Source organism: Nelumbo nucifera, chromosome 8 (assembly GCF_055504915.1).
Source record: "Nelumbo nucifera cultivar China Antique chromosome 8, China Antique-T2T, whole genome shotgun sequence".
Taxonomy (NCBI): domain Eukaryota; kingdom Viridiplantae; phylum Streptophyta; class Magnoliopsida; order Proteales; family Nelumbonaceae; genus Nelumbo; species Nelumbo nucifera.
The window spans coordinates 43,663,710-43,681,117 of record NC_142656.1 but is presented as its reverse complement, the minus strand read 5'-3'; the positions used below and the strand labels follow the sequence as shown (position 1 = coordinate 43,681,117).

The window sequence follows — 17,408 nt, the reverse complement described above, 5'->3', positions numbered from 1 at the left end:
CCGGTTTTTCTGATGTTCATAGACTGGAGACTCCACTAGGGAGTTCTTGGACCATAGGTGGGGCCCACATGGTGCCCATTTGGCTTAATTGCTTTTTCTTGTATATACAGATGCTTCTATATTTTTTTTCTTTTATTAGAATAATAATTGCTTGTTTCTTGATGATTAGTAGATATTTGCTTATTGTTTTATTTTTGTGATTTCTTGTTTGTTTGTCCACACTCTTCACACACCATTTGCATTAGATTTTAGCATCCCATTTCCTATTAGCAGGGGGGTAGTAGGTGCTAGGCCATTTGGACCGCACCGATAACTCACAAACCAATCACCGACCTGAGAAGCCCATTTGTCCGATGGGTGGAGGTTTGAAGGCTGACAACCTTGTTGGAACCACTGAGTGTAGGTGTCAAGCCCTCCCCTCATGCATCACTGTCCACATGTCAAACTAGTTATTCAGGATAATAGCTACTTCCGCTTTGTTTGCTTGCTTACCCCTTGTGGGGCCCACATAAAAATATAAAAAACAATACAAAAATGAAACAAAAAATAGATAAAATTGTCAAGAGTCCAATAAAAATGAAATAAAAATAGAACAATAGGATAAATTATACATAAATTAAAAAAACATAAATAAAAAACTAGAAAGAAATAAAAAAAAAAGAGAAGAAAAAAATTTTGAAATAAGAGGGATAGGAAGGCTAGGCACAATTACACCTAAAAGAAAATCAAAGAAAATAAAAATAAAATAAAAAAATCTAAAACAACCAACCCCCCCCCCAAAAAAAAAAAAAAAAAACAAAAACTAAAATTCAAATCATTAATAAAAAAAACAAAAGAGAAAAAAGGTAGAATAAAAGGATAAAAAAATTAATAAAAAAGAGTAGGAAATGTTAGTTAAGCACAAATGCACACAAAAGAAATTAAAAATTTGGAAAATTAAAAATAAAAAAAGAGAAAAGAGAAAAATAAAAAAAAGCACTATGATAATAAAAAAAAGAGAAAAAAGAAACCTAAAAAAGAGAGAAAGGGAAAGAAACACACACACAACCTCCTCTTTCCTTCCCACTCCATTTCTTTCTCTAGTTTCTGCTTTGGCACAAGTAAAAGATTCTGCAGAAGAGGAAAAGAGACAACCCAGTTTCGAGATCTGGGTCGTTGCCATTGATGATGTTTGAGTTGTTGGTGCTGTAGCGGTGGTATGCTTCTCTGGTGGAAAAGTAAGAGGAAGAGCTGGATCGGTTACAAGACGAGGGTTCTTAAGAATTTGCATTTTCAACGGTGCCCAGGTGGCCACAGTGAGGGCTGGGATCAAATGCTAGAGTTGCCCCCCCTGAACCCTGTTTGTCACCGAGGGTCCATAGAACTGCAGGTGGTGATAGGGCCATTCTGCAAAACGCAAGAATTCCAGGTAGTCCAAGGAAAGACTTCCTACCACGCACTCTTGGGATGACCACTAATACATGACCTGACCCTTGTCTCTTCGACCTACCATCAGTGCATGAAGGCCAAACACCGAGGGAGGTCGATCCGAATCCCAGCAACCAGGGCCCCATTTGACAAACCCGAGACACACCTCCAAGACGTCATTTGCTTTACAGAGTTGGCAGAGGACAACAAGACGAAGATAGCCAAAGTGGAAGGGACAAAGCTATCACGACCACCTAAGAATGAACCCACAAAGACGTTGGAACGACAGAAAGGAGCAGATGCGTGCAGGTGACAGGGGACGATGGAAAGGAGTATTATACCATCATCAAGGATCATGAGAGCGACATATCTCCCACAATAAAATAGCCATCCCTGAGGTATGATTTCTATTTAATGTAACTTGATCGCAGTATGTACCATAAGTTTTCTTTTTTTTTTTTATTTTTGTCATTTCTAAGAAGATATCTATACTTGTTAAGGGAATCATTACATTTTTTTCACTAAAGACTCTATGTAATGTTTCAATTAGCATTATTTCACCACATCACAAATTGACATTACTACGATCATGCCACCAAGCGGTGGCATAATGGACATAGAGGTACACTGTTCAGACCATATGCCTATGAAAACATAAATACCTAAGACTTGAGACAAATAACAATTGAACAACCTTAGGAATCAAAAGAAGATGTAGTAGAATATTGCGATGAAGTTAGGATAACCCCAAAGTGCATGACAGACTCCATTGACACAGTTGAAGAACCTTTAGAAGAAATCAACTTAGCAGCCGATGGATATGACAAAAGACCCTTGTACAAATCCACCAAGTTAACAGCCGAGGATAGGAAAAAACTCATTGCACTTTTAAAAGGTAAAGGAGCACCTTATCGCAAAATCTTAGAAACAAGAGCAAGCCTAACTTGTGTTCTCCTCGCAGAGTTTCAAGATGTATTTGCCTGGTCGTATGACCAGATGCTAGGACTCAATCTAGAACTTGTCCTCCATTCTCTTTGTATAGATCCAAAATTTCAGCCGGTGAAGCAACCGCAAAGGATCTTTAAGCCAGAGATAGCACTGAAAGTTAAGGACGAAGTAGAGTGGCTTCTGTAAGTAGGCTTCATCAAGCCCATAGCACACCCCCATTGGTTAGCCAATGTGGATCCGGTGAAGAAGAAGAATGGACATATAAGGTTAGTGTTTCCCACCCAACTTTATTGCAATAACACAACACCCAGATGCTGACCTCACCTTATCGCAGATGTTGTGTCGACTTTAGGGACATAAACAAGGCCTATCCGAAGGACGAATTCCCTCTTCCGAATAAGGAGGTGTTGATAGATTTGACAGTTGTACATGAACTATTCTCTTTCCTAGACACTTACAGTGGGTACAACCAAATATTCATGGACACCACGAACGCCACATGGCCTTCAAAATGCCCATAGGGAACTTCTACTATAAAATGATGCCCTTCGGATTAAAGAATGTTGGAGCCACGTATCAGAGAGCCATGACTAGTATTTTCTATGACATGATCCACAAGGAAATAGAATGCTACATGGATGACATAGTTGTCAAAGCCAAGAAGAAAGAGGAGCACTTCAAAGTCTTAAAGAAGATCTTTACCTAATGCAGGGAATTCAAGTTGAGGTTGAATATGCTAAAATGTTCATTGGGAGTACGACCAAGCAAGTTCTTAGGATACAGAGTAGATCAGGCTAGGATTCATCCCGATGAAAGCAAGGTTAGAGCCATCTTAGATCTACCGCCACCAGTAAACCAGTCCCAGTTAAAGACATTCCTCAGAAAAGTTTCTTATCTGAGGAGATTTGTTCCCGGCCTCGCAATGCGGCCTTGCCACTGATGAAATTAGTCAAGAAAGCCATCGAGTTCAAATGGACCCAGGAGCATCAGGACACCTTTGAGCGACTGAAGCAAGCACTGGCCAAGGCGCCTATGATGACTCCACCCAAGGACGGGTGAGAATTCAGGATGTACACTGCAAGAGGGACGGAAGCCATAGGGTGCTTGTTGGCACAAGAAGATGAGAGTAAGGTAGAAAGCCCCATTTATTATTCCAGTAGGACCCTCAAGGCAGCAGAGAAGAATTATTCTCACATGGAGCAATAGTGTCTGGCCTTGGTCATTGCCACACAGAAATTTTGACACTATATCCTAGGGCAAAAAGTGCAACTCATCGCACGAAGTGACCCCATCAAGTTCTTCATGAATAGACATCCCATTTCCAATAGACTCGTAAAATGGATGATGCACCTCAATGAATATGAGATAAAGTACATACAGCCAAAAGCTGTCAAGTGTCAGGTAGCCGCTAATCTACTGGCACCTTTCCATCATTTTCCGACTTCCTTATATCAAAGGAAATCCCTAGAGGCATACCCATGGTCGCCTTGGAAAAAAACAAAGAGTGGATCTTAACCTTCGATGGGAGTAGCACGAGCACTTCGGTCGGCGTTGGAGTGACCCTGACCTCCCCGGACGGGCAACCTTTGCATATTCATTTAAGCTCCAGTTCCCCTGCTCCCACAATATAACAGAGTATGAAGCACTAGCCCTTGGACTGATAAAAGCGATTGAAGTCGGCGCAAAGAAGATAAGGGTGATTGGTGATGCAAAATTAGTTATTGGACAGCTTGACGAGAGCATGATGGTAAAGTAGCTCACCATCCTACTCTATAGGACCCTGATCCAAAAGCTAATCCGCGACCTAGATGTAGACTTCGAACATCAGAATAGAGCCAAGAATAGGTTCGTTGACGCACTTGCTACCTTAGGGTCCAAGATATAGGCCAACCTAGAGCAAATATAGATTATTATCCAAACAGTCGACGGGCAATCAACTCTCGTCCTAAAAGACCAAGTGGGAGATGAGGGGCAAATAGCGTCTGGCAATTGGAGATATGAGGTGATACAAAAACTAAATGGCGAGACCATAGGGACACATGACATTAGGTTGATCGCAAAGTTCCAGTTGGGGCATGGTGTGCTATATCATCGAGAATCAGACAGCGTGAGGACAAGGTGCTTAGGCAAGCAGGAAGCAGAGGCAGTGTTGGACAAAATTCAAAAAGCCACTTGTGGAGATATCACGAGTTCCCTATTCTATAAACTACAACGGCTGGGATATTATTGACCTACGATGAAGTGGAACTCCACTATAATGCAAAGAGAGTGCGATAAATGTGTCCCACAAATAGAGAACAAGGAATGCTTAGTGGTCTGTGATGAGGACTGGAGGAGGATGTACATAGAATACCTGTAGAAGAACACACTCCCCATCGACATCTATTTGCAGAGAAAGCTACTGTCCAAAATCAAGAGATTTTACCTCCAAGACAGGGTGCTATATAGGAAATCATACACGGGCAAGCCTTTACGATGCTTAGCCGGTGAGGAAATTGATGATATATTAGAGACAACCCATAGTTATGAACCTGCAACTCATCAATGCCAGCTTTCCCTACACAACCACATCCTCCACCTTGGTTTTTATTGGCCAACTATGATGGAAGACACGCATCAGCATGTGTGCTGATGCCACAAGTGTCACAAGCCTGCCAATGACCTGCACTTAGTTATCACGCCCTATCCCTTTCACACTTGGGGGGAGACCTCATAGGAAAGATACACCCACCCTCTAGGGGGTACTGTTTCATCATTTTCGCAATAAATTACTTCACTAAGTGGGTAGAAGCTGTTCCCTTATGACGAATCTGTACTGCCAACATAGCGAACTTCTTGAGACAAAACATTGTCCACGGATTTGGGGTACCAATGCAGATATTGACTGATAACGACTTGTCCATCAAGAATCAAGAGGTCCATGATCTTTTAGGCAATACGAGGCAAGATTAGGAACATCTACAACATACTACCCCCCAGGCAATGGTCAGGTGGAAACCACAAACAAGACACTGTTAAGGCTGCTGAGCAAAGTGGTAGCCAATAATCAAAGGGATTGGGTAGAAAAACTATCGGAGATGTTGTGGGCTTATCACACATCAATTAGGAAACATAGGCAACGCCTTACTCCCTAGTCTACGACGAAGATGCAGTACTGCCAGTAGAAATCAAAGCTGTATCTGCTAGGATAGCCTTTGTAATGGGTAAGAAGGTCAGACCAGAAGATCTGGATAACCTACTCGTATACAACCTCGAGGTAGTAAATGAAGTTAGAGATTGTGCTATGAAAAAACAAAATAAATACAAATAGGCCCTAGCAACCAATTTCAACAGACACTTAAGGCCTAGAAACTTTAAAGAAGGGAATAAAGTATTGAAGACGGCTCTCAACATCAGGCAAGGCAAATCTACAGGAAAGTTCGCAACCAACATGGGAGGGACCCAACTTGATAAAGGAAGCCCACCGTTTGGGTTATTATGTAGTCAAAACTGTAGATATAGGTGACGACGATGAAACCATAAATGGTTACTGGTTGAAACCTTAATTTGATTAGTCATATTTCTTTGTAATCATACAAATATGCATTTTTTTTCTGTGATGAATTTCTTTTAAATTTTCTTCTGACGTGGGATACGGTTTCATATTATGACATTGATGCGAATATTCTCTTTCTTTTAAGAATGTATACACTTGCCTCGATTATACACTTGCTTATATATCTTGTTTCTTACTCTCTCAAAGCCCCAGACACCCCAGGCACCAAAGTAAGCCCTCGCACCCCGGGCACCTTTAGAAAGCCCTGGACACCTTGGGCATCTCAATAAGCCTTGATACCCTAGGCATCCATACAAAGCCCCGAGCACCCTAGGCAATCTGCCACCTTGGGCACCCTTACAAAGCCATGGACACCTTGGGCATCTTAGTAAGCCCCAACACCCCAAGCACCCATACAAAGCCCTGGACATCCCAGGCACCCCGGGCACACATACAAAGCGCTGGACACCCCGAGCATCTAAGTAAGCCCCAACACCCTAGGCACACAAAGCCCTGGACACCCCAAGCACCTAAGTAAGCCTTGGAACCCTAGACGCACATACAAAGCCCTGGACACCTCGGGCATCTAAGTAAGCCCCGACACCCTAAGCACACAAAGCCTCGGACACCCCAGGCACCTAAGTAAGCCCTGGCACCCTGGGCACACATACAAAGCCTCGGACACCCTAGGCATCTAGGTAAGCCCTGGCACCCTAGGCACACATGCAAAGCCCTAGACACCCCGGGCACCTAACTAAGCCCCGACACCCCAGGCATAGACAAAGCCCCGGCAACCTCAGGCACAGACAAAGCCCTGGTAATCCCAGGCATAGACAAAAATTTTGATAATTGCAATGAGGGGCTTCACTCTGGCTAATCGCAATAAACTAACGAAAATAATCCCCATCTTGTTTCTACATCAACAATAAAGCTTCACTAGCAGACAACAATTTACTCCAAACATAATGAAAGGTCAATCCATGCTACGCGCTTAAATCATAACCGAGTCCAATTCGCCATAAGACTAGAATGATACAAAAGATTGGAGTGACCCCTGCACAAGGAGGGCACACGTACGAAAAATCATTTAGGGAGGGTTCCGTCAACAAAGCACATGAATTCCCCCACCCCTTAGCAAACTCAGGGAGACCAAATTCTCCCACGAAACATTGACAATGATATGCCACTTGTGCTATTGCCCACAATAGACTTAGCATAATTCATCAACAATTCACGATAAAGCGATAGTCCATGCCACTCAGTGAAATTCGTTAAACTCACAAATCATTACTACATCTCTGTAAGGCATTGGCCACTTCCTAATAACCATGAAGACTGGAAATAAACAACGCGATTGATGGCCAACAGACTGAGAACCAAAGAAAATCTTCACACAATGTAAAAATACAGCTGAATTTTGTACAGTAGTATCAAAATCATAAAACACTTGGGGCGACCTGAGAATTGTCGTCTACACTACAAAATGCGATAGTCACTCAGACCACTTTTCCCGGATCACGGATATGGTTTCTAGCACATGGATAGTCTCCTCGAATTTCTTTAGACTCTTTAGCTTCGCCTTATAATCATCCAGAACCCGTTCCTGTCGTGCACATTCTTCCCTCAAACACTTGAGCTAATCTGTGACCCTAGCCATGCCTGCCTCAATGATTTTACGGTACGCGCGAACATCTCTCATAGAACGAAACAAGTAATTCTGAGGTATGTCCCGGCTGGCCTACGAAATGGCATGTGCTAATACCACAACCCGTTGCTCCACCTAGGTCATGAAGAAACCCATCGATGAAAAGGCTCGACACGCTACCAACCAGCAGATAAATTCAGCCCACGATAAATCTTCCGACGGATGATGCATCACCTTGGGATGTAGACTTCCTTCTTGTAGCCAACCCGCGTGAATCGGAGTTGACGTGAACTCGACAATTGCGCTAGAAATGCTATACTACAGGCCTTGTCCCTGAACTAGCATTGGCTCCGCTACCGGGAAGTGCAACAATAGAATACTTTGATGATCACAATATTCCAATAGCTCCTGTCGGATCTCGAGCAGTTCCTCCTCGAACAACAACTCCTTGGTGGGAAACGTAATGCCAAGATCTACCTCCTCGTCCTTTGAGCGACGCTCCGCCTCACCCAAAGAGTCGTTTGTCCCCCCCATTTGCACAGAAGCATCCCCGGTGATGCCACAAGTCATAACAGGGGCGTGAGGCTTAACAAGAACCGTACCCTCCACACTTTTAGATTGCCCAGCATCACTAGCGGCCGCACTAGAGAATTCCATACATTCGGTCCAGCCCCACGTCTGCAACTGGCTGACTGGCCTAATCCTTAGCAGTCACGGATTCGATGCTAGGGGGCTGCATCGCCCTTAACTCCTCAGTTAATCGCCTAAAGAAGGGAGTGTCTGGCACTCCAACTGGATGTCCATCGAAGGGTACCTACGATGGAGCCAGAAACAAACAAGTCAGGTCAATGGCACCAACTATAGGACAAATGCTGAATAGTTAGTTAAACACAACCACGATCTACCTCCTTACCGGCGGGTATGACATCCTCGTCGGTTGAGTTTCATCTCGATCAACCTGCCTCAAAACAAAGCACTATTTTTTTGTCGATTAGTTCTCACACTATATACCCGTGGTGATAATAACAAATTCAAATTTGTAGCACGTGCTTAAGTACTCACCAAACTCGCTTCAGCAGAATAAGCGGCCGAAGCCTCTGCCACGTGCTCCGGAGATACCATCTGAACCTTTGCACCCACATGGATGCTATCACTCTCTGCCGACTGCAAAAAGGAGAGGACACTGTTAGACAGTGTATGCCCTTACTCCAATTGGCTTGATGTACATTATGACAATTATTGTAAATGAATAAAGTACATATTTGATTCATTTTATTATGGTGTGTTTCTGTGTAATACCCTTAAACTGGACACTAATGAGGCTCATTTTAGTTTAGAATCTTCACAACCATTGGATAGATCTGGGGAGATTTATCCTGCCAAGGCTGACATTGATGTGCCACCAAGTTGGTTGGGGTGGCTTATCTCAGCTACTAGTGTGAGACCTGAGGTACATGCAATGTGGGTTTTCATGAAACCTTGAACTAGACCAAATTCTAGTGTTTCCTTGGACTTTGAAGACAGATGAGCAAAACTAGAATGTTACACCTGACCTCTAGACTCGATTATGGTATTGCACTAGGTGCCGGATTGGGTTGTCTTTGATAGGGTTCCATGCCATACAAAGAGAGCCAAGTTAGCTAGCATATTAAAGGGTAAGTGAGCTATGTGACTTAATGGGCCTAAAGCCCATTTTGAACTAGGCTTAAGTCAGTTAATTAAAAGGGGGCAAAATCTGATTTATAACCTGATCAGGATTAGCGGAAGGATAAGATAAGTCTTATCAATTTAAGAATTCAGACCCAAATATCAGATTTGAATCAAGAAACCATCTCCGAATTGGATTAGGAGGCTGATCCAAAGAAGGCTATAAATAGGGGGCGAATTCCTCAGTTTATACACACTTAGTAACCTACAGAATTCTCCCCAGTTCTTTTCGCCCCAACCCAATTCGATTTCTACTTGTGGAGCTGATCAAGAAAGGTTCTTGATATTGTTTCTTGCTGGAAGAAACAATAAAATGTCGTGCTCACCAGCCCTTGTTCGATTCTTGTTGAAGAATTCAGGTTCTTGCTAAAGAACCATCCTATTGATCTTGGTTCACCATACATTGTGTCATCTTCATTGGAAGTGGGTTTTGGTCTTCTCTTTGGGCATGAACACCTATGTTGGGAGTTACTATTACTTTGTATCATGTATATCCCTTCCTTCCTTTTTGGTTACAGATTTGGTCTGGTTTTGTTTCAAGAATGAACCTTGAAAATGCAGTTTTCTAAATTAGGGAATACGATTTCCGGATTGGAGAGAAAGAAATTTTTTAAATTTCGCCCAACCTTCCTACAGGGTTCAGCCATCCATATGATGGATCTCCTATCTCTTCAGAGGTATCAGAGCCAGGTTCAAGTCTTGAACCAAATTATATCATATATGGTTCTGCGCAAATAGGCAGAAGACGTTCTACTCGATTTGCGCAATTAGTAGTTTTTCTAGGAATTGGTTTCCAGAGTTTGGGTGAATGATCTAAAAAATAAATCTTTATTTATTCTGTTATATTTATGGAATTGTTTTATGGATGTTTCTTGAATTCTTGGGCGGCGGCACGTGTGATGGAGATTGAATCTTTTTGGTGCCAAGATTTGCGCACCCTGCTATTTCTATTCTATTTGATTTGGTCTATAAATATTTTTTTTTTTATTTTTAGACAAATTGTATGGGATTCAATGTGATGTAATAGTAGAAAGATCATTTTTTTTTCTATTTTATTTCATCTGGAGATTGTTAGAGTGTGTGATAGAGGAGAAGAAGAGTTCGCGGAAAGAAGTTCTGCAATCTACGATTTACAGTTTTCGATTTTGCAATTTGCGATTAATTTTTCTTTTCAGGTTTGCAGGATGTCCAAGATTATCATATTACAACCCTTTGATTTCGTTTTCTTGATAATTATGATTATCTTGAATTAATTTATTTTGCAGATCATTATTCTTGAATTAAATCTTGAATTGGACACCAGAACTTGGGCCGATTTGCACCAGATTTGGTCCAAGCTAGTTGGTTCGAATTCTTGGTTCAATGGGGTTAGTTTTCTATCCCAAATTCGATTTTGTCTAGAGGGTTGATGGCCTACTTCAAGTTTTAATTCGGCCCACCTTTGTAAAACCCAGTTTTAATCTGATAAAATTGCATTAGCCCGAGTCAGCATAAATGCTATATGGGCTGAACTGCTCTTTGCAATTCAACCCATATACCTAGATAATGTTATTTGATAATATTATGGGCTTTATTGGGCTGATACTGATTTGACCTAATTAATTTAGGGTTTTATAGATGATTAAATTGATTGGATCAATTGTGGTTTTATTTCATGCATATGATGTATGTTGTGTGATGTGCTATGTACATGGGCCATAAGCACATGGTCCATGTCAATTCGATAGTGGCTCTTTCGCACTCTATGGCTGAATGCACATCATTGCCATGGTGTCCTTATTGGATGATCTCCCTTCTTGATGGGATCCATATTAGCTTCCTCTCCAGGATGAACCGTTCGGAACCCTAGTCGTTTAGGGCCCATTTGAATTTGACTTTAAAAAAATCATTAGGAGCTACTTTGGTTTAACCTAAATAAAATTAGGGCATAATTATTTGTTCTCTTGTAAAATATAAGCGTATGTGATAGGGAGATTCATATGATGAACTCTCTAAAGGCCTTCCATCATTAGCATGAAGATGGGTCCTTCAGTAATGAGGAGATGCACCATAAAATTGAGCTATCCATTTACTGTGGAATTGTTTTTGTTTCATAAGATGATAGGGGCGTCATAGACCGATGTGGGAGGACAAACCGATATAAGGACAAACCGATAGCCATGCTTATTGAAGGTGGCAATTCGGGTAAGAAGAAGAGGAGGGAAAAGAAAAAGCCTCAGAAAAAAGTTAGCAAGCCTAAAAGGCAAAAGAAGGACAAAGCATTGGATGCCTATCACTTTTGCAAGCAGATTGACCAGTAGAAGAGGAATTGTCCTCAGTATCTAGAGACTAAGAAGTATGGTAATTTTGAATCTTTTATCATAGAGACCAATTTGTTGTTCACTTCTGCTTCTTGGTGTATTGACTATGGGGCTTCAACTCATGCATATAACACATTGCAGGGGTTCAAGACAAGTAGAAGACTAAGTGATGGAGAAGTAAAACTTTACTTGGGGACTTTTGCAACAGTTGCAGCTACAATTATAGGAACTGTAAAACTAGTTTTCAAATAAGGAATCATTGTACTGAAAGATTGTCTTTATGTATCAACACTTAGAGGAAATTTGATTTTTGTTTCAAAATTGTGCATGGATGGTTTTTCTATTTTGTTCAGTAATATGATTACTATTACGCAGAATAACAAATTCATTACTTATGGGGAACTTGAGAATGGTTTCTATGTTCTCCATCATTCTTCAGAAATGAATTTAACCTTATACATACTGATGTATGTGGTCACATGAATGTTAGGACACGTAATCGACACGTTTATTTCATAACATTTACCGATGATCATTCACGGTATAGTTACGTGTACCTAATGAGACACTAGTCTGAATCCTTGGAAAAGTTCAAAGAGTTTAGACAAGAGATCAAGAAATAGTTAGGGAGATACATTAAGGCCCTTCGATCAGATCAAGGAGGCGAATATCTTTCTGACGAATTCAGTGACTACTTAAAGGAAAACGGGACAGTATCTCAACTCGCTCCTCTTGTTAGATAGTTGTGTGTCCTTAGCTCCAATCAGAATGATGTACATTATCAGTTTATTGTAAATGAATAAAGTACATAATTGATTCATGTTCCTTTGGTGTGTTTCTGTGTAATACCCTTAGACTGGACACTTATGAGACTCATGTTAGTTTAGAATGTTCACAGCCGTTGGGAAAGTTTGGGGAGATTTATCCTGCCAAGGCTGACACTCGTGTGCTGCCAAATGTTGGAGTGGCATGTCTCAGCCACCAGGGTGAGACCCAAGGCACATGCAGTGTAGGATTAATAGAACCTTTGAACTGGACCAGATTTCCAGTATTGCCCTGGACCTTGGAGATTGATGGGAAAAACTGGAAAGTTACACCTGACCCCTATACTCGATTTTGATACTGCACTAGGTGTCGGATTGGACTGTCTTTGATATGCCAATCAGTGAGATCCTTAGCGGGGGTCAAAACCGGGGTATGTTGGGACAGTCCGAGAAATCATCTGAGTGGGTGATCATAGTGACAGGATCAACTCCTATGTCGGACAAAGGTAATGATCGGGGATGCACTCTCTTTAATGGAAACCAAGACTGTCGGCAGCCGATTTCAATCGTTGAATTTTTTTTTTTTGCAAAATATATTTATATACTGATATTGAAGGGATGGGATATCCATCATATGGACGCCCAAATCTTGCGGAATGGACTGGGCGAATTTCAAAAAAATTTCTCCCATATTTGCTGGGAATCGAATTCCCTGTTTTAGAAAAACATATTTTTCAAGGATCAATCTTGAACCAAGAACCAAACCAGATCTGGACCAAAAGGAGTAGGAGAGAGATATACTTGATACAGAGAAGTACTTTCTCTCAGTGGAGGTGTTCACGCCAAAGGAAGAATCCAAAGACTGCTTCCACTGAAAATGGCGCAGTGCAGGATGGAGCAGAATCAACAATGTTCTTCCAAAAGAACTTGACCCTTCGCAAGAATCAAAAGGATGGCTCGTGAGTATAGCTCCAATTAGTCTTTTCGCCAAAAGACTGAAATCAAGATCAAATCTTGATTACTCCTGTAGAGTGTAGGAGATCGAACTGCTACTGGCGGTGGCTGCAAGAAGGAGGTGGCAAGAGAGTATTTGTAGGGTGCAGAATTCTATCTTCTTTCTCTGTACTGTGTTGAGTATTGTCTGTATTGAAGTTGCCATCCCCTCCTCCTTTTATAGACTTAAAGGGATCAGCTCCTAATCCCATTAGGAGTTGCTGATCCAAATTATATTTGGATCAGAAATCCCTTTAAGTGATAAGGGAGAACCCTTATCTTATCTGTAGATTAGATAAGCCATCTCCTAATCTCATTAGGTGGCTTCCAGTTCTAAATCTTATTTAGATCTTGGACTCTTTAAGTGGATAGGGTCAAGGCCCAATCCTATCAGCTGATTCATCTCAGAATTCGCCCCTTTTATTAACTGATCAAATCAGCCCAGTTAGAAATGGGCTTCAGGCCTATTTAAGGTTATGCACTCACTTAGCCTTCCAAACTACTGCCTAGTTGGGCTTCCTTGTATGGCGTGGGACCCAAACATTGATCTACACATCAGCCACATGGGTTCAGCCCAGCCTTTGTCACAAGGCCTGGCCGAATACACTGTTATGGACAGTGCACCCCCTGAAACCCATCTCATGGGCTCCATGGGCCCAACACTTACCCTAAGTGGTCACTGGGCCAAGCCACCTTGTAACACCCAGGGACTGTGGGCAAATAAAAGATTAGCCCATCAGGTATTATGTTCAATGGTCTTACACTTAACCTCTCAGCCCAAAATGATCAAACACTGCCCGACAAGAGAGGACCTCTCCCTCGGTTGCAAGGAACAGTGTTGCACTCTCTGCTTCCATGGATCCCGGGAATTAAAACCTTTTACAAATCATTTCGAAACCATAATATATATATATATATATATATATATATATATCTGCTTATAAATTGAAATCGGCTGTCGGCAATCTTGGTTTCCATTAGAGAATGTGCATTCCCGATCATTACCTTTGTCCGACAAAGGGGCTGATCCTGTCACTATGATCACCCACTCAGATGAATTCTCGGACTGTCCCAACATACCTAGGTTTTGACCCCCGTTATGGATTTCACTGATTGGCATATCAAAGACAACCCAATCTGACACCTAGTGCAGTATCATAATCGAGTCTAGGGGTTAGGTGTAACTTTCCAGTTTTGCCCATCTATCTCCAAGATCCAGGGCAATACTGGAAATCTGGTCCGGTTCAAAGGTTCTATTAATCTTACACTGCATGTGCTTCGGGTCTCATCCTAGTGACTGAGACAAGCCACCCCAATAGTTGGCAGCACACCAGTGTCAGACTTGGCAGGACAAATCTCCCAAGACTTACCCAATGGCTGTGAACCTTCTAAACTAACACGAGTCTCATTAAGTGGAGTTTAAGGGTATTTCACAGAAACACACCACAGGAACATGAATCAAATATCTACTTTATTCATTTACAATAAATTCATAAGGTACATCATTCTGATTGAAGCTAAGGGCGTACAACTGTTTAACAACTCCCACTTGCACTTAGGTCCAATCTGGTATATGCCGGAGTCTCATACTTTCCACGTGTTTCTCAAACACATTCTGTGTCAATGGCTTAGTCAATGGGTCTGCTACATTCTCCGTTGATGCTACCTTCTAAATCAAGATATCCCCTTTACCAACAATCTCCCGAAGTACATGTTTCTTCCTCTCGATGTGCTTCGACTTCGAGTAGGCTCATGGCTCCTTAGCCTGAGCAATCGCTCCATTGTTGTCACACAACAACGGGATGGGTGGTGTGCTGGACGGAACTCCTCCCAATTCGTGAACGAACTTCTTCATCCACACGGTTTCTTTGGCACCTTCACTTGCAGCAATGTATTCGGCCTCGGTTGTGGAGTCTGTTGTGGACCCCTATTTGCTACTTTTCCAGCAAACAACACACGATCATATCGTGAAAACATACCCATATGTAGACTTTCTATCATCTGGATCTGACTGGAAATTGACATCTGTATACCCCTAGATTTGTAGTGAACTACCATCGAATGTCAGACAAAACTCTTTTGTCCTTTGAAGGTACTTAAGTATGCATTTCACAGCAGTCCAATGCTCCTGCCTTGGGTTGGCCTGGAATCTGCTTACCACACTCACTGCCTGTGCAATGTCAGGACGAGTTCACAACATGGCATACATGATGCTCCCTACGGCTGAGGCATAGGGAACATCCTTCATGCTCTCAATCTCCTCAGAGGTCTTTGGAGACATCTTCTTGGAGAGATTGACTCCATGCCTGAAAGGAACATTTCCTTTCTTGGAGTTCTCCATGCTGTATTTTTTGACGATTTTGTCAATATAAGTAGATTGGGATAATCCTATTATCCGCTTCGATCTATCTCTATAGAGTCAAAGACCCAGTATATAGGAGGCTTCTCAAAGATCTTTCATGGAAAATTGCTGTGACAGCCATACTTTCACTGTAGTCAACATTCCTACATTATTCCCAATGAGTAGAATGTCATCTACATACAGAACTAGAAACGTAACTTTGTCACCACTGGTCTTCCTATAAACACAGGGTTCATCCGGATTCTACTCAAAGTCAAACTTTTTGACCGTAGAGTCAAACCGGATGTTCCAACTCCTAGAAGCTTGCTTAAGTCCATATATGGATCTATTTAACTTACATACCATGTGTTCCTGACCCGTAGCTACAAAAGCTTGCGGTTACTGCATATAGATATCTTCAGTAAGATCTCCATTCAGAAATGAAGTTTTGACATCCATCTACCAAATCTCATAGTCATAGTAAGCTGCTACAGCTAGCAGGATCCTAATGGATTTAAGCATGACCACGGGCGAAAAGGTTTTCTCATAATTGATGCCTTCTTTCTGAGTGTACCCTTTCGCCAACAGATGAGCTTTGTAGGTTTCAACCCTGCCATCGGGGCCCTTCTTCCTCTTGTAGATCCATTTGCAACCAATTGCTTTTACCCCGGAGGGTGGATCCACTAGAGTCCAGACTCTATTGGTCTCCATTGAGTCCATTTCAGCTCTCATGGCATCTACCCACTTGAGGGAGTCTATGTCCAACATAGCTTCCGCATAAGTCACGGGATCCTCCTCACTAGTTAAGGTTTCCACCCGGTTGCTATCCTGATCATAACCGAAATGGACTGGTGGCCTGGATACCCGGGTAGATCTTCTAAGTTGGTCATTACCTGGAACTTGTGGGACACCTCCCACTACATCTGTGCTCTCCTCATCAAGAACAATTTCCTGACGAAGATTGTCCAGGATGTAATCATTCTCCAAGAATTGTGCATTCCGACTACACAACACCTTCTACTCACTTCGGTCATAGAACAGGTAACCTACAGAGCCTTTTGGGTAGCCTACGAATAGGCAACGACTGGTGTTGGATTCCAATTTGTTTGGATTCGTTCTTTTAAAGTGAGCTGGACAATCCCAAACATTCAAGTGTCGTACACTTGGTTTCTTTCCGGTCCAAAGCTCATAGGGAGTCTTCGGAACCGATTTGGTTGGAACCCGATTCAGCACGTATATTGCAGTCTCCAATGCATATCCCCAAAAGGATGTGGGTAACTCTGAATGGATGAGAAATGACCTGACCATATCCAATAAGGTCTTATTCCTCCTCTTTGAAACACCATTAAGCTGTGGTGTAGCAGGAGGAGCTAACAGTGATACTATCCCATTGACCTTTAAGTAGTCCCTGAATTCGTCAGAGAGATACTCGCCACCTCGATCCGATCGAAGGGACTTAATTTCTCTCCCTAACTGTTTCTCAACCTCTTGTCTGAACTCTTTGAACTTTTCAAAGGATTCAAACTTATGTCTCATTAGGTACACGTAACCATACCAAGAATAGTCATCGGTAAATGTAATAAAATACACGTGTTGGTTACGGGTCCTAACACTCAGTGGACCACATACATCAGTATGTATAAGGTCAAGCGTGCCTGTACTTATTTCAGGCTTACCGTTAAATGGCCTCTTTGTCATATTTCCCTGAAGGCAATGCTCACAAGTGGGAAGATCTTCTAAAGTTAGAAAATCTAAATGACCATCCTTT

General features: G+C 42.0%; 1 long non-coding RNA gene across 1 annotated transcript; it reads left to right on the top strand.

Moving 5' to 3' along the window:
• The first annotated feature begins 1,674 nt into the window (after nucleotides 1–1,674).
• On the top strand, nucleotides 1,675–11,477 carry LOC148789955 (uncharacterized). Its single transcript, XR_016079383.1, has 3 exons — nucleotides 1,675–1,805; nucleotides 10,508–10,609; nucleotides 11,340–11,477. It is a non-coding gene; the product is annotated as an uncharacterized LOC148789955 (long non-coding RNA).
• The last annotated feature ends 5,931 nt before the right edge of the window (nucleotides 11,478–17,408 follow it).